The 23,017-nt window shown below is 34.5% G+C and overlaps 1 pseudogene; it reads right to left on the reverse strand.

Moving 5' to 3' along the window:
* Positions 1-10,875: 10,875 nt before the first annotated feature.
* Positions 10,876-23,017, reverse strand: part of LOC107846734 — a 69,660-nt pseudogene continuing 57,518 nt past the window's right edge.

Here is a 23,017-nt window from a genome sequence, read left to right on the forward strand (position 1 = left end):
AAGTGCGATAACTAGACTAGAAAGTGCATTTTCTATGAATCAGGACTTAAGTTAGGAAGTTCATCACCTAAAAAGCAAAATTCAAATTACCCAATCAAGGAAGTGCATCTCCTTACCAATGTTGCTTGAATTACCAAAATAAGGAAGTGTGTCTCCTTACCAATGCCGCTTGAATTACTCAAATAAGGAAGAACGTCTCCTTAGGGTTAAGTACAATAACTCGACTAGAAAGTGCATCTTCTAGGAATCAAGACTTAATTTAGGAAGTGCATCACCAATTCCTCTTGAATTACTCAAACAAGGAAGTGCGTCTCCTCACAAATGTTTCTTGAATTAACCAAAAAAGGAAGTGCGTCTCCTCACAAATGTTTCTTGAATTAATCAAATCAGGAAGTGCTTCTCCTTACAAATATTGTTCGAATTGCCCCAAAAAAGGAAGTGCGTCTCCTTACAAATATTGTTTGAATTAACCAAACAAGGAAGTGCTTCTCCTTACAAATGTTGCTCGAATTGCCTAAACAAGGAAGTGTGTCTCCTTACAAATATTTCTTGAATTAACCAAACAAGGAAATGCTTCTCCTTATCAACATCGCTTGAATTACTAAAACAAGGAAGTGTGTCTCCTTTGGAAGTGCGTCTCTTTATGATAGCGCTTGAATTAAGGAAGTGCATCTCCTTACAAATGTTGCTCGAATTGCCTAAAGCAGGAAGTACGTCTTCTTACAGATGTTTCTTGAATTGTCCAAACAAGGAAGTGCGTCTCCTTACAAATGTTGCTTGAATTACCTAAATAAGAAAGTGTGTCTCCTTATCAAATGCCGCTTGAATTACCTAAACAAGGAAGTGTGTCTCCTTTGGAAGTGTGTCTCCTTATGATAGCGCTTGAATTACCAAACATAGGAAGTGTGTCTCCTTTGGAAGTGAGTCTCCTTCTGATAGCGCTTCAATTAAGGAAGTGCATCTCCTTACAAATGTTGCTCGAATTTCCCAAACCAGGAAGTGTGTCTCCTTACAAATGTTGCTTAAATTTTCCAAATAAGGAAATGCGTTTTCTTACAAATGTTGCTTGAGTTACCTAAACAAAGAAGTGCTTCTCCTTACAAATACCACTTAAATTACCAAACAAAGAAGTGCATTTTCTCACAAATATTGCTGGAATTACCCAAACAAGGAAGTGCATTTCCATGGCTTTGAATATCAAATATGTGCAGCAATATTGCCTGTTGCATTTGAAAAAGTGAGAATGTTACGGCCTTTGATGTTTAGGCTTTGAAATCCTTGATTCGAATGAAGCATTTGTTCCTGTTTCATACAAAGAAAACTTGTTAGTTTAAAAACATGGTGGCTGGTTTGTGGCTTTGGCTTTCGTGGAAATCGCTCTTTCCCCTGTCACATTAATCTTGCTTTCAACCCTTAGCATATGTCATTGACTTGCTGTATTATTGATCCGAACTCAGATTATTAAGAGTGACTCTGAAACAAACACAGTATTTCTGCTTTGCCATGCTTCTTAGATAAACCCTTTGAACCTTGGTATTTCTGTGAGTTCCCAGACTTGTCGGTTGAAATTATTTCAGCTCACAATTATGTCTCTTTCATATGTTGGTCTTTTATCTTGCTTTGTGTAATTGAAGAAGTTGGTAGTTAGTTTTGAAATCTTTTCTCACTTGTTTTGATATGGACTTGAATCAAAGACAAGATAAAAATGGCAATGACTTTTATTTGGACCACTGACTCAAGAAAACAAAATAAAAATAAAGAGAAGAAAGAAAAGACAATGAATGTCCCCGTTTGAAACAAAGAAATGAAAAATTTATCTGAAATGACAATCAACTCTAATGATTATGCCATGCATATCAGATTAAATTGCATGATATTTCCATCCAAAACCTTCTATCAATTGTTGTTGAGTTAATGACCTCGAAATTGAGTTGCTTCCTTAGGCCAATTGTATTTAAGACCTCATTCGGCTAGTGGCGCCTTGAAAGGTTTTTGCCAACAAGCCTCCCTCATTTTCTTTTCCCAGCTCACCATTGCCCTATGGTATCTGTGAAAGTTTTTCACTAATGAGACTCTCTTATTTTCATTTGTCTCAACTCACCGTTGTTTTACAGTGCCCGTGAGGGTTTTCATCGATAAGACTCTCTCATTGTTATCTCTCTCAGTTCACCATCGTCTCACGATGCCCATGAGGATTTTCATCGATAAGACTCATTTTTATCTCTCTCCTGATTCCTTACACCAAGGAATACAAGTAGTTACCAAAATGCGTCATAACATCTATTGCATGCTTAGTCTTAACATTCTCAAAGATTGATTTGAAGGTCTTTCTTTGGTTGTAACTTGGCTTTTTGGATAGGGTTAGAAAAAAAGGATGGCATGGGGCCCAAACTACACTTGATGTGGATGACTCTAAATTGTTTATTGGGTGGGACTTACAACTTTTGGAATCGACTCAAACAATGAGGATTACCTCATGTCCCATTTTTTTTGACTGGGCAATTCTAAATTATTTATTTGGTTGGACCGAACCCTTAGTAGGGCAGCCTACTTATCTCATCCCTGAGAGATGAGAATCAGGTCATGCGTAGTTCTGGCAGTTTGTTCTTTTGCTTGATTCTGATTTTTTTTTCTGACTCTATTTTACCTGACACTTTTTCTTTTCCTTCTTTTTGACACATTTTTTTTTGAAACTTTTGACTCTATTCTTTTGCTCGACACTTATCTTTTGAGATTTGTTGACTGTATCTTGATTCGAAAAGAGGGGTATGAAAGAAAATAAAACTAAGGCTCAAATGGGGTACATAAAGGATGACATAATATATGGATAATAGAATGAAATGCCTTCATTATATCAATCCTTGAAGATGCTAGTACATAGCATGCAATGTGAAAGTACACAGTCAATATCACTTATGACATATTTTACAACACTAACTTGCCCTGACCATATGTGTCACCTCTTCTTTTAGACTTGTCGAACATACAACTCCACCTTTGTTGTACATCCCTTACATTGAATGACTCATGCTTTTGTGGAGTTGATTTTTGTTCTGCTCCTCGGGAGCACACATCCGCTATTTGACCTAATTGAGCTTTGTTTTTCAATTGATGACCAAGTTATTCTTGTAATTCTCAAAATAATTGCTTTAATTTTGAAAGAAGGCTTCAACATAGTCACCAAATGTGTCAACACTCTATCAATTTTTCTTAGATGCTTTTTCTTACCTTAACCCTCTAATTTAATGTTTCATGGTTAAATTGGACATTAAGATCTAGCTGAAAATTTCGCAAGTATGTCATATCACTAGAGTCAATATAAAATGTACTGTATAAAGAAAAAAAACGAATAACATATAAGGGTTTGAACATAAACGACAAAAGAACAAAACAAGATAGATCCCGAACTACAACCTTGAAATAATTCAAAAAATAGAAAAAAAAAAACAAACTACCAGACCTCTTCCTAGTAGGGAGAGGGTGACTTCTCAATTGCTCAGCCTGACAACTTAGCCACTGGTTTGCATATCAGCATGACTAGATCTTTTCTCACTGTCAATGTTCTATACCGTGATTGATTTATCTTGAATCATCTTTTCAATTTATCTTTTCAAAGCACGACAATCTTCAATACTGTAACCCTGAACATCAGAATGATATGCACATCGTACATTAGGATCAAAACTTCCTTGAATGTAGGTCAGGAGTATACCCAAGGAGAGGAGTGATCAGGTCCTACTGTACTAATCTCTGGAATAAACTTGGATACGGCTCTCCAATCGGTGTGAAGTTATCCATCGAATTCTCTCATTTCATTATTTGTCTTAAATTGAAAACCAGACCTAGAAGGGCTTCGGTATTATGTGGAGCTAGAGGATAACTCACAGAGTTGGCGCGCTCCAGTGTGGGTAAAATGGGGGTTGAACATATGGTTGCGCATTATACACTTGATATAGAGATGGGGGAATGAAATATAATGGATTTTGGGAAAGATTCTATGGAACTTGGCCATAAACTTGGGTTTGAGCCTATGGGTAATGATGGTATGGTCCTCTTACCCGTGCCTGTTGTCCAACTATAATGGAAGATGAATCTTCCTCATTCTTATTTCCTCCAACACTTCCCGAACCTTTTTGAATTGCTTGAGTAGTGTCTTTCAATGTTGCAAAACTCACAATGCGACCGGTCTTAACTCCATCCTCTATCATCTCCCTCATTTCGAGGACCTCAATAAATAGCTTGCCTAATGTAGGTAATAAATGTTGATAATATGTTTCATCCCGCACTTGAATAAATGCCTCCACTATCTTACTTTCTTTCATTAGCAGTTTCACCCGAGTAGCTTGTTCACGCCATCTAATTGCATACTCTCTAAGAGTTTCAGTACTCTTTTTCTTCATATTAGTCAGGGATTTTTCATCAGGAATCAACTCCATATTGTATTGAAATTGTTGCACGAATTCATTAGTAAGGTTATCCCAGTTGTTCCACTTGTCGATGTCTTGGTCAACAAACCATTCTGAAGCTAGACCTGAAAGACTCACTGAAATATGCCATGAGTAATTCTTCCTTCCCTCCAGCGCCCCTTAGCTGGTTGTAATGGCATCTCAAATGTGCTATAGGATCGTCATGTCCATCATACTTCTCAAACTTTGGCATTTTAAAACAAAGAGGAAGATGTACACCAGGAAACATGCACAGATCTTTATATGAGACACTTTTGTACCCCCCAAGTCCTTGTAAGTTTTTCATAGTTAGATCCAAACTTCTTAATTTTCTGGCTATTTCCTCTTGTTCTTCTGTCATAACAGGCTTCTCAGTGTTAGGAGGAAATTCAGGCAGTTAAGGGAAATCGTAAGTACCAGTCGACTTAAATGTGGGCTCAAGAGCATAATGCTAATCACTAAAAATATCCAATGCAGGCTCTCTTGTAGAGTAGGGAGGCACAACTTGTGGATAAACATCAAAAGTAGGAGCTTCAGGTGGGGGTGGCACCCCAAAATCATGAACAGCAGCTGGAGCCGAGTATGTGGTAGTGTTGGATTGGGGAGTGAGGAAATGAACATTGGAAGTGGTTTGATATTATTGCCCCGGATTCAATCTCGATGCATGTTGTGGCATATCAAAAAAAATGGGAAATTGTGCATGTGACACGGGAGGCAAGCTAGAAAGATATTCCAAATTATCAGTGGGAACTAGAGGAGGAGGCAACCCATTAGCCTAAGCTTGATGCATTTCTATTATTTGTTGCCTTAATTTCCAAATCTCTTCATTATCTCCTACATTCTCATTCCTCGAAAACCCTATCTGATTAGTGATAACTAACTCGGTATCCTTGTTGGCCATAACTTCCTCTGTGACTGGGAGCAATATGGAGGACCAGCCAAAATGACACAAACCAACCACCTTAAACTAACTGGACAAGAGATAGCAAATGGTTAGAGTTCAACAGTTTTTCGAAACCTGCTTTTTTTACTTGAAAAGATCACCAAACCCAAGAAGGGTGCCTACGTATCTCACTCCTGAAAGAGGAGAATTAAGTGTGCGTAGTTCGTGAAGTCTTGCCAAAATGGCCAAATTAAACTCTTTTCTTATCTTTTTCTTGAAACTTTAAGAAGAAAAGAAAATAACAATTTGTCGAAAATCTTTTGGTATTTTTTAGGTTTAAACACCCCTATACAAAATGAAATCTATGATTACCAAAGAAAAATACTTTTGGATTTTCAATTTTGGTTTTCATATGAAAATGAAACTTGACCCTATTAAAGAAAACTAATCTTTTTGTAGTTTTCTTTTATTCATGTATATGACACCTACTCTAAATGAAGAGTGAAGAAAAATATTTTTGAATTTTTAAAATAAGATCTCCGAACCCACAATAGGTTGCCTACGTATCTTACTCCTGATAGAGGAGAATCAGGGGTGCGTAGTTCGTCCAAATTGGACAATTAAGGATTAAAACAAACTAAAACTTGGCTTGAGAGACGCGATTACAGACGGACGATGAAAATAAAATCTTTTTGGGGTTTTCAATTAGATACATCATACAAAACTGACACCAACAACTATGAAAGAAAAATCTTTTTAAAAATTTCGTTATATAAAATGTACAAAACTTCTACTTTTTTTTTAATTCTTCTTTTATAAAAACTCCTATGAATGAAAAATCTATTTTAGAATTTTTGAATTGTGAATGGATGGTAAAGGAAACTCTTTTTGATGTTTTTGAGAAATTGAGTGCGAAAGGTAAAAAAAATCTTTTTGAATTTTGAGATTGTGAAAGAAAAATCAAAAGCCAAAAAGAACTCTACAAACCTATGAAACTCATTTTTTTCTTTTCGACTCACTTTTTTTCTAGTTTTTTTTCAACATTTCTTGCCTACGCACTTTACTTCTAACACATGTTTTCCCCAAATCAGTCCATCAAATTACCACGTTATCCTCAAAGATGCAACGCTTAGTACGTAGGGATGCTTTAGAGGTGAGTCTCCTACAAAGGGCCACGTGGGTCCTGCTAGGTCTCAATATGATGCAAATAAACATGACCTAAAGGCTGACCTACGCTGGGGTTCACTAACAAGGCTGTTCGGGGGAGCGTATGATCGATAGTGGCTGCTTTAGCTTTCCACCCACTCCATACCAGCCAATGGCTCCCTCCCTAAGATAAGGGTGACTCAACAATAGGTCGTGTACAAAGCGTGAACTACGAACTTGTTGCAGAAAGAAGGCCTGGGGGTAGCAAATGATGCCAGATATAAAGCGGTAACAAATAAGATAAAAATTGTAAACAAAGAGCACGTAGAAACTCAACAATGATAAAATGAGAACACAAAACAACACAAACAAAATGTCTATACACCTATAGTGCTAAACTAAACCGATACAACTCCAAAAAATAAGCTCGAATTCTGAAAATCTCCCCAGCAAAGTCGCCAGAGCTGGCACACCCCTTTTTTTCAACTCCAAAAAGATAATTCAAAGTTTGAAAGGGTTTTTATTATTTAAGTGACAAAAGATTAAAAGTTTATTTCAAAAAAGGATTATTTTTACATTCAAAATCAGAGTCGCCACTTGGCATAATCCGGTGTGCCAAGTCACCATTGGAAAATCCTTTTCAAAATCATTTGACTCTTGAAACTGGTTTGCGAACAGAGATTCCGGCTAAGGAATTTTGTTGATCTAGGAGAAGGTGTTAGGCACCTCTCGATCCCGTGGTTCGACCACGGTCGCTTTGTAGAGTGTATCGGATAACTTTGACATTATAAGTGGATAAACCACACAAAAGCACATAACAATCAATCAAACACACGAAAAAAAATAAATCCAAAATGCAGTGTTCAGTCTGATTTATACAGTTCCAAAATAAAAATGCAGAAATATAAATCTTATTCTATTCTAAACTAAACTCCACCTGACGTTCCGAGCCTTGACCGTGCGCCATCTTCCGGTACAACATTCTCGAGGCATTCCCCGGATAAGGCAATACAGATACCTCGGGGCATTCCTCGGCCAAATAAATATATTTTAATTCAGATGCGATAAACTGGAAAACATTCAACCAATTTCAACACTCACGCATTCAACAACACATCATTCCTAAATTTTGCCTACCCTTATTACTTGCCTATCCTTTTCAACGTAACATAATTCCATCATATTCTGACAATATTCGTGCATATTTCAAATAAAACAAATCAACAACAAACTCAAAATTAATCTACGTTCAAACTTTATTCAATTTCTTAACCTCACCCCCAAATGGATTCCTTTTATCAATCAATGATTAACATATTCCTTGGTTCAAATCACCTTTGACAGTCCCAAAACCAACAGCCATACATCCACCCAACGACAAATCAAACATACTAAGCACATGAATCCTTCATACCCACAACAACAGTTAATGCTACTAAAAATATTCAAAATCACGTCAAAAATCAAGACAAAGCCACATTCGAGATAATAAAAAAAAGTTGAGTTAAGAGATGGACCTTTGAAGAACGATTTCGTTGATAATAAAGTTTGAGATAACCTGGACTTGAAACACCAAATAGAATACCTCGACGGTGATGAACCAAACTCGGTATCGGGAAATTTGAAACCCTAAGATGGAGAACGACGAGTCAATCGGGAAAGAAGCTAAATCCTTAAAATTAGTAAGGAAACTAATGAACCCCAGACAGAAATCACGCCAAAACAAATGAACCTGAATGTGATTTTTGTAAGAAAACAATTCCACAAGCCGATTCAACTAGAAATTGGTTGTTAGTTCTTATTTTTAGACAGCAAAGACCGAAATTTGAGTTAGCGATGTTTGAATCAGTCGAACAGCAATGGATTTTGGCGAGTTTCAATGGAAAACTAGGGAACAAAGCGACTATCGTCTTAGATTTGGATCGACCTGAGGTTGGGGTTGTTATTTTGCGTTGCTAGAGCTCCGAAGAACTCAAGCAACAACGATAACCACAAAAAATAGACCGGATTCCAGCCGCACTTAGGCAAAATTGCCAGAACAGTACTCCATTTTCCGGTTCTCTCCTCCCTTCTCAGATCATCTCTCTCGAATCTCCTCCCTAATCTCTACCCGTTCTTCATCTCCATAGCTTCTTCTTCTTTTTCTCCTCTCTCTTTTTCGTCTATGTGTAAGTATGTGTGATTGTGAGAGTGATGGTGAGTTTCTGTGTGTGCTCCTCCCTTTTATTATATTCCCTTTTTGTTGAAATGAAACGTGGGGTAGGGGTAAGTTAAGCAAGTAGAGGGTGGGGTGGTGAGGGTATGGGTAGGGCTGAGGTGTCATTTTTAATTGGAGGAATTGTTAGGATAGAATAATATTAGTTAGGGATTGTTATTTTTGTATTTTGTGGGGACATAATAACATAGATGAGGGTGCACGGTAGGATAAGGTAAAAATGGGTAAAATGATGCTGGGGAGGGACGAAATTAGGTGTCGACATTTAGTTGGTTGCATGTTTGTTATAACCTATCTGGAATAGTTGTCATAATCTTAAAATAAATTCATTTGGGACCAATTTCATTCTTTGACTTCAGATAAGTACATAGTTTTCCTAATTAATTATGCTTATGTATGGTTAACCAATATAAATTTCATTACTATAGGAGCTAATTATTACTCCATTTTCCATAAGTTTCATTATTAAATAATGTATCATTAAAATATGACACGGATATATTATGCAATCATGATACATAGTTAGTTTTGAATACATTGTAGCAATTATAATCCTCCAGATACATGCGGATATACATGATTAAGGTGACTAAAATCATTCACGCAAGTTGGTGCAATCATTTTTGATCGTGCTACATTTTAATAATCAATATTCAAGAGAAATGTGTAATACCCTATTGGGCATACAAGTCATTAGATCCAAAAGAAAACTAAACCCAAATACAAAGAAATAATACAAGACCATAGTAAAAATAAATGAAGAAAAAGAGATGTTGATGCCCATAATCCTTAAATAAGACAAAGTGGCACAACTAATCAATTTCTGGTATTATGAAGTTTTTGCACGGATTGCACCTATTTTGAGTACTTTTATTTTTTATTTTACTGCTTATTTAATGAAAATTTATGGACAAAATTATATATCTTTACCAATCTAGACAATTTTTCTCGGCATAAGTTTAGCGAATTTTTGCTTCACTTGCCATAATTAGTTTAGTTTTCTAGTAATCAAGTTATGCGGCACATGTGTGGCTCGTTGTGCTTTTTCTGGTCGGAAATATATTATGTAAAAATAACATAAATTCTAACCTTATTAGAATTATTTACACTCTCTTCCACTTTCTTAATTACTTTATTCTCTCTCCCGACTCATATACATAACAAGGTCGACGTATACATAGAAACATTTGTATATGACAAGGCCGACATATACATAACACGGCCGATTCATATACATAACAAGTATGACAAGGCCAGCATATACATAACAAAGCCGATTCATAAACATAATAGGGCCAACATATACGCAGAAAGCTATGTATACGTATTTTTAGAGGAAAATGGGATTTTTGTAAAATGTTTGGAGAGATGAGATTTTTTGTAATAAGTGGAACTTAAGTTGTGGATTTGTGTAATCTTTAGATATATTATTTGGCCTCCTGGCATATGACATACTAATATTTAAGGCATTTTATAGAGTTTTACGGCATAACTTAGAGGGATATGTCCTCTAGGCATGCAATATAACTTGGTGAGGTATTACAACACGAACATATAAACTTATATTGTAAAAAAAATATAGACAAACATAATTTCTACTTCACTTCAGACATTAAATTTTTATGACAAAATGATGCTCGCTAAATTACCCTTTTCATCGCCGCTAGCCTTCCTTCTCAATGAAAGTAGAGTTGAAAGAAAAAAAATTAAAAAAAAAAGATAATTTATTATTTTTTTCATTTTTATTTATTTAGTAGACTAAAGAAAATTTTTTTTTTATTTGTTTACTTTGAAAAATCAAAGAATATACATTATTTGTGGACTTAAATAATCTCAAAATTGAACACTCCTCCCACCATGTGTATGAAATAACTTATTCCATCAATATGATGTAAGTGATGGGATATATAATCGCGAGAGTAACTAGTACCTCACACCAAACATGGGATGAGGATTTGCCGTGAAACTATAACTATAAGAAGTGATTGCTCGCAACCAAATAGAGAATACGAATTTATTACATATTTTTCAACAATTTGAGTTGTGAACATTTAAAATAGTACTACTACTACAATTGAACTTTTGTAGTTTGTTCTTGTTACGTTACTCTCAAACACAAACGCAACATTGATTTTTTTCAAAATAAATAACCGCATTCAATAGAAAAATAGCATATTAATGCCTAATCAAATGTACAAAAACCTTAATTCAGATCTTTGGAATTTTTGTTCAATAACATGATTGAGTTTTTCAGTCATCTCTGTAGTAAAATAATTCTTTCAATCTCCAACTTCTCCTTTACAAAAGAACTCTTTATTTTCCAGTCCAGTTAGCAATTTTCCATTTGTATTCACCTATAAATTGCACAAATTCTCAAAACTACACATTCTTAATATTTCATCCACCACTCCACAATTTTCTTCTGTTGGGTTCAATTGGTGTAAATGAAAAATGAAGGGACACAACCTTTTATGAAAAGACATATTATTTTGGAAAAGGAGTTATTGTTCACATAGTTGTGTCTGTTCAAAAAAACACACAATGTTTGGAATAAACAGACATGACTCTTCCGAAGGATACACCTTTTCGGATTAACCATTGCCACCTTTAGGAAGGGACACTTGATGGGTATATAAACCTGCATTAATCCACAAGTTTTGGTATGAAAAATTTTCTGAAATACAAACTCTTCTTGTATTCAAAACATTCTTTGTGATCAATCAAATAGTTGAGTGAGTTCGACGAATCCAATTATTTGAGGTACCACTATAGTTGGATTGAAAGACATTTTATCCTGTGAGGAAGATTCCAAAACCTCGGGTACAGTGAGGAAAATTTTTCCTTAAGGACACTCCGTGAAGTCGGGGGACTTAGCTTTACATTTCTATTTCATCTTAATTTCTAAAAAAAATAAAGCACACTTCTTAGAAAGATCATTTTGATCTTGTGTTGAGGGTGTTTTTGTACTTCATAGTGTTCTAATTTTAAACTTGAATTAGCATTGAAGTTATTGTGTCAAATTATAGATTCTTGTACCCGAAAACATTGAAAAACAACAATCTTAATGAATAAAAAAAAAAAAATTTCTTGTTTGGTGAAATTTTCTTTTCACTATAGTTTTTTTTCTCGAATCTGTATAGCTTGGTTTCTGGAGATTAATTATCTTTCTACTCCGATTGAACTTAATTAGTGATTTGAAGAAATAAAATCTTCATCACAAGTTAAAGATCACTCGGTTGATGATTGGAAGTCATAAAGACTTCATCATTAAACTAGAAACAAGAAGTGTTTAAAGTTGCTGCAATTTTTTAATAAGTATTTCGATATACTTAAAGTACTGTCTTGTGGTGATAGTAAAATGACGATTGATAGTCAAATGCATGATGCTGGAACGACTATGACGGTAACTAGTATTGCCACAATGAGTCATACTAATGCTCCGCAAGCTATGGCACTGGCGTAGAAACCCAAAAATTTCACGGGTATTGACTTCAAGAGATGGTAGCTGAAAATGTTCTTCTACCTCACAACTCTGTGTCTTCAAAGGTTCATGGTTGAGGAAGCTCCGGAGGCGTCCGAGAGAACCTCTGCAAAAGAATGCTTCATGATTGAGGAGGCTTGGAAACACTCAAATTTCCTTTATAGGAATTATATCTTGAGTGGTCTCCAAGATGACCTTTACAATGTGTATAGTGGAACCAAGACTACAAAAGAGTTATGGGGAGCGCTAGAACCGAAGTACAAGACGGAGGATGCTGGAACCAAAAAGTTCTTTATTGCAAGATTCCTAGAGTACAAAATGATAGACAACAAGTCTGTTGTTTCTTAAGTGCAGGAACTGCAAGTGATCATCCATGATCTCCTAGCAGAAGGTATAATTTTGACAAATACCGTTGTTGAACAATTTAAAAATGTTCTTAGTATTCACATGAACATTATTGTAGGTTTGATTGTGAATAAAACATTTCAACTAGTGGAAATAATAGAGAAACTACCACCTATGTGGAAAGACTTCAAAAACTATTTGAAACACAAACGTAAGAAGATGTTAGTCGAAGATCTGATTGTACGACTATGTATTGAAGAAGATAAAAAGGCTGCAGAAAGAAGGTCAAGAGGCAATTCTACAATAAGTGGGGAAAACATTGTAGCAGATGACCAAAACAACTCTAAAAAGCAAAAGAAAGATAGAAATGAAAGGAATCAACCTAAGAAGAAATTCAAGGAAAAGTGCTTCAAATGTGAAAAGATTGGCCACAAGTCTACAGATTGTCGTGCCCTGAAGAAAGGGAAGAAGAAGGACCAAGCAAATCTAGCTGAGTCTAAGAAAGAAATGGGTAATCTGTGTGCTATGCTTTCCGAATGCAACTTGTTGGAAAATCCTCACGAATGGTGGATGGATTCTGGTGCCACCCACCATGTTTGTACTAACAAGGAGTTATTTTCGACGTTCGCTTCGGCTCAAGTTGAAGAAAAAATCGACATGGCAAACTCCGCTACTGCAAAAGTGGAAGGAACAGGAATAGTGTGCTTGAAGATGACTTCCGGCAAAGTGTTGACACTTAACAATGTCTTGTATGTTCCTGAGTTACGAAAGAACTTGATTTCTGTTTCACTTCTAGACAAGAATGGATTCAAACGTGTATTTATTTCCAGAAAAAATTATACTTAGTAAAGGAGAAGTGTATAGGAAAAGGCTACCTCAATGAGGTCCTATTCAAAATGAATGTAATAAATATTAAAATCAATAAAAGTTCAAATTCTTCTTACTTGCTTAAGTCTCCTAATTTGTGGCATGAACGTTTAGGCTATGTTAATTACAAAACATTATGAAAATTGATTAACTTAAAAGTTTTTCCAAACTTTGAGTGTAATAAATCAAAATATCAAATGTGTGTGGAATCAAAGTATGCTAAGCATCCGTATAAGTCCGTTGAAAGGAATTCAAATCCCTTAGACTTAATCCACACAGACATTTTTGATATGAATTCAACATCATCTCGTGGTGGAAAAAAGTATTTTATAACTTTTATTGACGATTGCACTAGATATTATTATGTCTATTTTTTAACAGCAAGGATGAAGCAATAGATGCGTTTAGAAAATATAAAATAGAAGTTGAAAATCAGTTAGAGAAAAAAATCAAAACGATAAGAAATGATAGGGGCGAAGAATATGAATATGCCTATGCACAAATATGTGTAGAGAATGAAATTGTCCATCAAACTACGACCCCGTATTTACCTCAGTATAATGGTATTGCGAAAAGAAAAAACCAAACCTTCAAGGAAATGATGAATGTCTTACAAATAAGTTTAGGTTTACTGCAAAACTTGCGGGGGGAATCTATCCTTACAGCTAACTAAATACTCAATAGAGTGCCCTATAATAAGACACAATTAATTCCATATGACAATGGAAAGAAAGGAAACTCAAATTGAAATATTTCAAAGTGTGGGGGTGTCTAGCAAAGGTCCAAATTCCTATTCCTAAAAGTGTTAAGATAGGACCTAAGAAGGTGGACTGCGTGTTCATAGGATATGGTAAAAGTAGTAAAGCATGTCGGTTTTTGGTTCATAAATCCAAACATTTGGATATTAATGAAAATATGATAATTGAATTGCTGAATTCTTTAAAAACATTTATCCATATAATACTAGACATGAATAGTCTAGTAGGGGGTCTAAACGACCTCGAGATAAACCAAGTGAGAATGTACATAATGATGAGAATCCAAGACGTAGTACATGTCAAAGAATGTCAACTTCGTTTGGATCAAATTTTGTGGCATTTCTCTTAGAAAATGAGCCTCAAACATTTAAGGAAGCAATAGCTTCTTCGGACTCATCCTTTTGGAAAAAGGAAGTCGATAATGAGATTGATTCAATCTTTAGCAACCATATGTAGGAATTGGTCGGTTTTCCTCCAGGAAACAAACCTTTAGGATCTAAATAGATCTTCAAAAGGAAAATGAAAATGGATGGTACTATTGACAAATACAAGGAAAGAATTGTAGTAAAAGGCTTTAAACAAAAAGAAGGCCTTGATTACTTTGATACATACTCATCGGTAACAAGGATAACATTGATTCGAATGTTAATTGCCTTGGTGGCGATATGTGATCTTGAAATCCATCAAATGAATTTGAAAACTGCATTCCTAAATGGAGAATGGGAGAAAGAAATTTACATGGAACAACCTGAGAGTTTTGTGGTTCCAGAAAAAGATCATAAGGTGTGTAAACTTGTTAAGTCACTTTATGGACTAAAACAAACACCTAAGCAATGACATGCAAAGTTTGACCAAACCATATTGAAAAATGGATTTAAAATTAATGAATGTGATAAATGTGTTTATATTAAAGACACTCCAAATCACCAAGTCATTGTGTGTTTATATGTGGATGATATGTTGATCATCATTAGAGATATTTCAGACATAAATGCAATGAAATGCATGCTCGAGAGAAAGTTCAATATGAAAGACTTTGAATTTTCAGATATGATCTTAGGGATAAGAATCCATAGAATGCCACAAGGGTTGGCATTGTCAAGGTACTTGACAAATTCAAGTATATGAAATTTGGTATTGCCAAGACTCCATTGGATATGAGCTTAGCAATTTGAAAGAATGAAGGTGAAAGTAACTTATAATTGTAGTACGCAAGAGTATTAGGATGTTTAATAAATATAATGAACTGTACACGAGCAGACATAACATGCGTTATTAGTAAGTTGAGTCGGTACACGAGTAATCCTAATAAAACTCATTGGATGACAATGAAAAGAGTTTTGGGGTATCTTAAATATACTCAAGACTACACTTTGCATTAAAATAAATATGCTACGGTACTTGAAGGATATAGTAATGTAAATTGGATCACTGGATTGAACGAAATAAAATCCACGAGTGGATATGCATTTGCTATCAGTGGAAGAGCGGTGTCTTGAAAATCATCCAAACAAACTTGTATTGCTCACTCTATAATAGAATCTGAATTTATCGTATTAGATAAAGTCGGTGAAGAAGTAGAAAGGCTTCAGAATTTCTTGGAAGATATTCCTTATTGGCCCAAACCAGTGGCACCAGTATGTATACACTGTAATAGCCAAGCGGCAATAGGTAGGGAAAGGAGCATGATGTATAATGGTAAATCTCATCACATAAGACGGAGACATAATACCATTATAGAACTTGTCTCTAGTGGAATTATCACTGTTGACTATGTGAAGTCAAAGGATAATGTGTTGGATCCATTTACAAAAGGCCTATCTAGAGAAGGAGTTGAGAGAACATCCAAAGAAAAGGGTTTAAGAACTAGGACAAGTCAGTATGGTGGTAAATCGACCTAGCAGACTGGAGATTCCAAGAGTTACATCCAAGGAGATCAAACAAAGTTGTGTCTGACAGGTTCAACATTGTCAAAATACTAAACTATTCTCATGATGTAGACAATGTTTAGTAAACAAGGATAAAACTTAAGGTGAAAAGTCTTTTAATGATTATATAAATTTAGCAGATTTGACCAAATAGTTTAATCTATAGGATTGAACATTTAGAAATCACCTATGTGAGGGTAAAGTGGAAGCCGCTTCAAGGAAAATGTTAGTAAAGGTCTATTCTCTAAGCACTCATGAAACTGGGACGTGTTCATGGCTGAAAAGAAGAAAACCATGAGAACTATAAATGGTAAAAGGTTGGTTGTGTGACATGTGGTGTCTAGGTGTATATTAAAGCTCGACGGTTCAAAGATATCAAATCTACCGATTGACCGAGTGCATCCGATGCATGTTCACTATGGAAAGTTCAAAGGGAAACCCACTTATCCTATTGCAATCAGTCTTTGCTTGATGATCACATATTTGTCCGTAAGGTTTTACAAAGAATAGTCATTCCCCATTCATTTAGGGGATTTTTGGGTTCAATTGGTGTGAATGAAAAATGGAGGGACACAACCTTTTATGAAAAGATATATTATTTTGGAAAAGGAGTGACTGTTCAGATAGTTGTGTCTGTTTACAAAAAGACACAATGTTTCAAATGATCAGACATGACTCTTCCAAAGAATACACCTTTTCAGATGAACCATTGCCTCCTTTTGAAAGGAGCACTTGATGGCTATATAAACATGCATTTATCCACAGGTTTTGGTTTGAAAAATTTTCTGAAATACAAACTCTTCTTGTCTTCATAAAATTCCTTGTGATCAATCAAATCGTTGAGTGAGTTTGACGAATCCAATTATTTGAGGTACCACTATAGTTGGATTCAAAGTCATTTTATCCTATGAGGAAGATTCCAAAATCTCGGGTATAGTGAGGGGAATTATTCTTTAAGGAAACTCTGTGAAGTCGGGGGACTTGGTTTTACATTTCTGTTTCATCTTAATTTCTGAAAAAACAAAACACTTCATAGAAAGATCACTTTGATCTTGTGTTGAGGGTGTTGTTGTACTTCATAGTGTTCTTGTTTTAAACTTGAACTAGTGTTGAAGTTATTGTGTCAAATTACAGATTATTCTTGTACCCGAAAAAGTTGAAAAACAACATCTTCCTCTATGGAAAATGAACATTCCAACAAATCAGCCAAGCGTTTAAGTTGATGTTTGGGTTGTGATTTAATTTCTTCATACATCAAGAAAAGCACTTTCTTAGGCTTTTCTATGCTTTGTTTCCAATAATCTAATATGTGATTCCAATACGGACCATAAAGGCTCACCCCCTTACAAAAAAGATCAAATATTTTTTCTATAGAATTGGTATCTATATGATGAAGTCTTAACTTGTTTGTAAAATTCCATATAGAGATAAAAATGTCCCTCGGATTCCTACATATAAACAAGTTTGGTTCTTGAATCTTGGACAGATTTTGGCAAGGAAGAAAAAAGGCACATGAGTTGACAAGAGTCAAGGTGAAGTGAATGATGAAAAATCAGGGACTTTTCCATCCACTTAGAGTCTAAGTTCCAAGAATGTAACGAGATCGTGAGGGTTCTTGACAACTAAAGGATGAATTTGTTCAAAAATAGGGTGTTTCATTCGATTCAATAAAACAAATAAAAGTTACTTTAACCAAGTGGTTCCTGATTTAGGAGATGTAACAAGGATGATATGTAATGCCCCAAAATATCATCTCGAGACGCCACACGGTGCCCAAGGCTACACGTAGCCTCAAGCTAACCCTTTAAGACAAAAAACTACCCTTGGGTTCCAACATAACAACATACACGCTACGCTAAGGATATATATATAAGTACATATCATATCACCTCGCACATGGCACGGGATATTGTTAGACTGTACATATATGAAATGTCTATACACAAACCAACCCAACAATACACTAGTCTGACATAGCCTCTGTACAGCAAAATCAATGAGCCATTGGGACAAACCCCCAACTGACTCAACAGACCAAAGGGATCACAAAACAACAACACCAAAACTAGCAACTTGGTCCTCGAACCATAAGGACTCACCACTGAAGGAATGTAGATGCGGCACTCCGATATCACTATCGCGGCTGCGACTGAGTACCTTAACCTACATCATGGTAAGAATGTAGCCTATAGAGAAATATGTAGGTCAGCACAAGATACATACTGAGTATGTGGGGGCACATGCAAAATATAAATAATATCATAAATTTTGTAAGAACGTACATACGGACCATAATGACACACCTGGCTTGAGTCACATTGAATCATGTAACTCATAACATCTTAGATACGAAATGTAGGAGAAAAACCTCATAAATCATTATAGATCATCATAGGAAACTTGATTACCACATCAAAACTCGGAGTGACTAGGTATTTCAATAAACATGACTCTTATGGACAGGGGAGTTTCCTATAACCGACAATCCCACGTGAGCTACGTGGAATACCAATATTTGAAACCCCCGTTGGCGGGAGTGTCATACTATTTGCCGGGGAGTGCGACCTTAAAACTACAATAATCACAATCGGGCTCTCTGGCTAATAATATCATTATCAAACAACCCTACGATGGCACATAGGTTTGGGGAAATACCAAATTTCCCTCTCGGTGCTAAGTACTACTCCCCAACAAGCTCAGAACATGTTAGGAAATCCACCACAACATCACAAGGGTCTATCATAAAGACCAAATCAAATCTCTTTCCCATTTATCAAATCATATCAATTTGTGGATTCCTAACTCAACATATTTTAGCTCAAAATATTTTAATCTTCCTCAACATCAACAAGGTATCAATGCATTGAATCATAACCGACTCGACATTTGGACAAGGATATGAAGACTCAATACATAATATTTTCAATAATTTAACTCATCAAAATCATCCGAAAAATACCAAGACTCATTGCAACTTCAATATCAACATTTCTCAATTTGCCATCCAACTCTCATTTAAAGGTACTTGAGACATCAGCCCATAGTAGGGATATAGAATTTCCAATATCAATTATAAATTCATAATAAGGAAATAGTGGAATGATAGTATAAATCAAGGCTTACCAAATTAAATCATCATACTCTCATAATCAAATACTTTTTGGACATAATTCCATCTCAACATCATACACATATTGGATAACATAATCCCATAGCTCATGGACCATAATATAAGATATAAAACCATATTTTCAATTCATGGTAAAACATGTAAAATCTCATGTCAATGTAATTCAACAAAAATACCGGGCATAAGATCGAAAGGATAATCTTGTTCAAAGCTCCACATACCTAAAATGGAAGATGAATATGAACTTCCAACTCCGGAACTTTATTCACGAAAATAAAGGGTGCTTCTCGAAGCCCTTAACATGATCAACTCGAATCCCAAATCAATTTGAAATTTCTACGGTTCAATCAAGAGACATAGAATGATGAAATTTGGAGTAGTAGGGTTGGGGTTTGAGCCTTAGGAAATTTTGGAGAAAAATGACCTACTGAATGCTCTTAATGGACTTAAATCTATGGTTTACCCAGATGGATTGGAGTGGGAATGACCAAAATACCCTTAAAAATCAAATAATGTCAAATCTGTCCTTTGGTGGACTGTTTTGATATGCTGAAGTAGATCGACCATAACTTTTTGTTCCGATGGCCAAATTGGATGAAACCAATTTCATTAGAAAGAAGACTTTCAGAGATTTCTGTTGATATATAGTAGCTCACCCGGATCATTATGTACAAGGAGTTATGATCGTTTGAAGTTGACCCTAAAATTCGCCTGACCTTAGTATTTTTTTTCCTGCACATTTACTGTTCACCACTATTCACGATTAGATCGGAATGATCAGAACTCATCGCTCGAGTGTCCGTTTTGGATGATCCACATATCGTTGGAAAGCTTATTCGATGCTCTACGCGATGACGGGTCGCATATCCCGAAATTCTACACAGAAAAATTATTAATCACGATAAAGAATAGAATTCAACACATTTTAGTCCGAGATCTTAACGGAAAATTTTTCCGGGGCATCACATGATATCACTATATTGAGCTTGAAATTGTTGTTGACATACAATCACACCTTGAATTGTTCTTGTGAATGCACAAAAACCTTGGTACTTGTACATATATGATCCCATCCATCCTTTTCTTTTGGTAGGACTGAGAAAAATTTCCTATACTCTTCATTTACGCCTTCTAGGTCTTGTAAATATTTGGGAAAAGATGTTTGAGAAGTTGGCATAATACAGTTTTGAAGATTGTAGTATTTTCTTCTAGTTGATATGATGAAGGTTTACTCTTAAGGGCATGTATATAGATGGGACTTACATTACATAAAGAAGGTTGTTGTTGTGGGGTGCATGTATGTTTATCACGTCTACTTCACTAGTTTTGTTAGAAAATATTTTTTTCTTCCAACTAAAAAAATTGAAAGTAAAACAGGAAAAAAGAGTCCAACATATATTTTAGTACTGTTTCTGATGAAAACATCACGTAATGTCTAGCAGATGACACAAACATTGATCTTGTATACCAACTTCTTACGTATTGAGCTTAACTATACCTTGGTGAATAGATCTGTTAAATTAGCACTTAGACGGAATTGTTGAATATCTATTTCACCTTTCTTTTTAAGGTCATGAATAAAAAATACTTACTAAACAAGTATCTGAATCAAACCGAGACTCTTCCAAACTATCTAAGTCCTAAATCACCAACTGCATCTTGTAGAAACTTTCAAACATCCATTACTAGTTAATTTACCTTAAATTTTCATATTTTAAACCTACGAAAAGTGTCATTTAGGCGATCAAAATGATTCTTATACTCAAAACAACCGAACAGATCGTTAAATGAGAGCCCCTTTTTGAGTCTTGGCGGAAAAGTACAAGTGCACTTGAAAATGTGCTTATAAGCTTAGTCTAACAGTCCCTAGAAGACTTAGTTTTACAATTCATTTACTAACATATTTAGATGATTTATAATTAACAGCAGTGATATGATCCTTCTATTTTTATTGTTTTTTTAAATTGTACAAATAAAAATGAACGAAGAAAATACTCAAAATAAAAAAAATGCATGCAAGTCAGCAAAATAAACAAAATCACCACACGTCTTTCCTCACTCTTTTACACTTTGGAGATGCTAATAGTCTTTTCTACTTGATCACCTCAAAATTTTCTATTATTTAAGAATCATAAGAGCTTCAATTCGATCCATCGAATTCTAGAGAAAAATCTAAATAAAATTTAAGTGGATTAACAATAGAAGGGCAGTAGGAAAACTAATAATTTCGATTTTATGATACACTAATGTAGATTATTATATGAATAGCTCAATTTAACACATAGGTTAGTTATTATTGTCTTTTTATCTCTAGTCATTATTGTCTTTTTATTTCCTATCTTTAGCACATTATTACACGTTAATAAAATTAAATAAAAGGAGAAGAGAAGATCACCACAACATATCTTTATTGCCTTCACAAATTCTTAATTTGTAGGTTATTACATGAGTATGACTCTTCATTTCTTTCATTTATTCTTTATAATTACTTATAGTTATTATAAATCAAATACTTAACAAATTAATGATAAATTTAAGCTAACACTCATTCGTGCTTCTTCTTCTTGTTTCTTCCTATGTTTCTGCTTCTTCTTATTTCTTCTTCTTGTTTCTTCTTCTACTTCTATTTCCTTCTTCGGCTTCTTCCTGCTTTTGCTTCTTGTGCACCTCTTCTTTTTGCATTCTCGAATGTCGATAATATATATATATATAAGTTTGCTATCATCCATAATATAAGTATATAAGTATAATAAATGAAAATGTGATCAAACACATAAAAGATGCAAAGAAAGATTCTGAAAAACAAATTTTTCTTACCTTTATTTTGTCTTTTTCTTTCACACATTGATTAATTCACAAGTTATATGGTGATGGAGAAGAGAAACAATAATCTTGAATGAGAATTTTGATGAAATAAACTATGAATTTACATAGGCAAAATGGAGGAATGCCGTAAGGTGTCATAAACTTATAAATGAAATTTTGGGGGTTATGAAGATTAAAATGTTGGATTTATTGTTATTATTAAGAGTATAATTAAAGAGGTATGATTTATAAATAATTACTTTTATTAAAGACATTAAATACAAAAAGATGAAAATATTCAAATATTAGGAAAACATAGCCAAAAAAGACCACAAAAAAAGATAAATAGAATTGGAGGTCTCTAAGACATGACACATAGGATGGGCTAAGAGTCTCCTTTATATATATACTAGTTAATTTATCCGCGCGAATTTTCTAGTGCTAAAAATTTCTTAAGGGATCATTTTAGTTTTCATTCATTTTAAATTCCAACCAATTATATACACTCTTAAGTATATATATGTATTTTTATGTGAATTTTCATCACTTAAGTATTTTCAGTCTTCTAAAAATTTAATTTATATATAATATATTCTAAGTGAAACAATAATTTCATTTTTCTTAAAAGAAAGTAGAGGAAAAAAAGATTTCATAAAATTGAATTTATTTTCATGCCTAGTTTTAATAAGTTTTAAACTTGTTTATTATTTATATATATAACACAAATCTAATTATATGAATCTCATTTTTTAAATCTTGTTTTATCCTTTTCATTTCTCTTTCAACTATAAAATGTGAAAAATCAAAAACTACAATTTAATGAATCAGTAAACAACTTTCTTATGAATTAAAATGTCATTTGAAAATAATAAACTAATGTTACATTCTCAGATTTTGTCAAAAGATTTACTAAAGTCGATGTACGTAATTGCGGAAGGATACATAGATACTTTCTTAAGTAGCACACGTATGCGTTTGCCTCCTTTCATTGCTTTTACTCTAGAAAATAAACAC

This window comes from Capsicum annuum, chromosome 11 (genome assembly GCF_002878395.1).
Source record: "Capsicum annuum cultivar UCD-10X-F1 chromosome 11, UCD10Xv1.1, whole genome shotgun sequence".
In the NCBI taxonomy this organism is placed as follows: domain Eukaryota; kingdom Viridiplantae; phylum Streptophyta; class Magnoliopsida; order Solanales; family Solanaceae; genus Capsicum; species Capsicum annuum.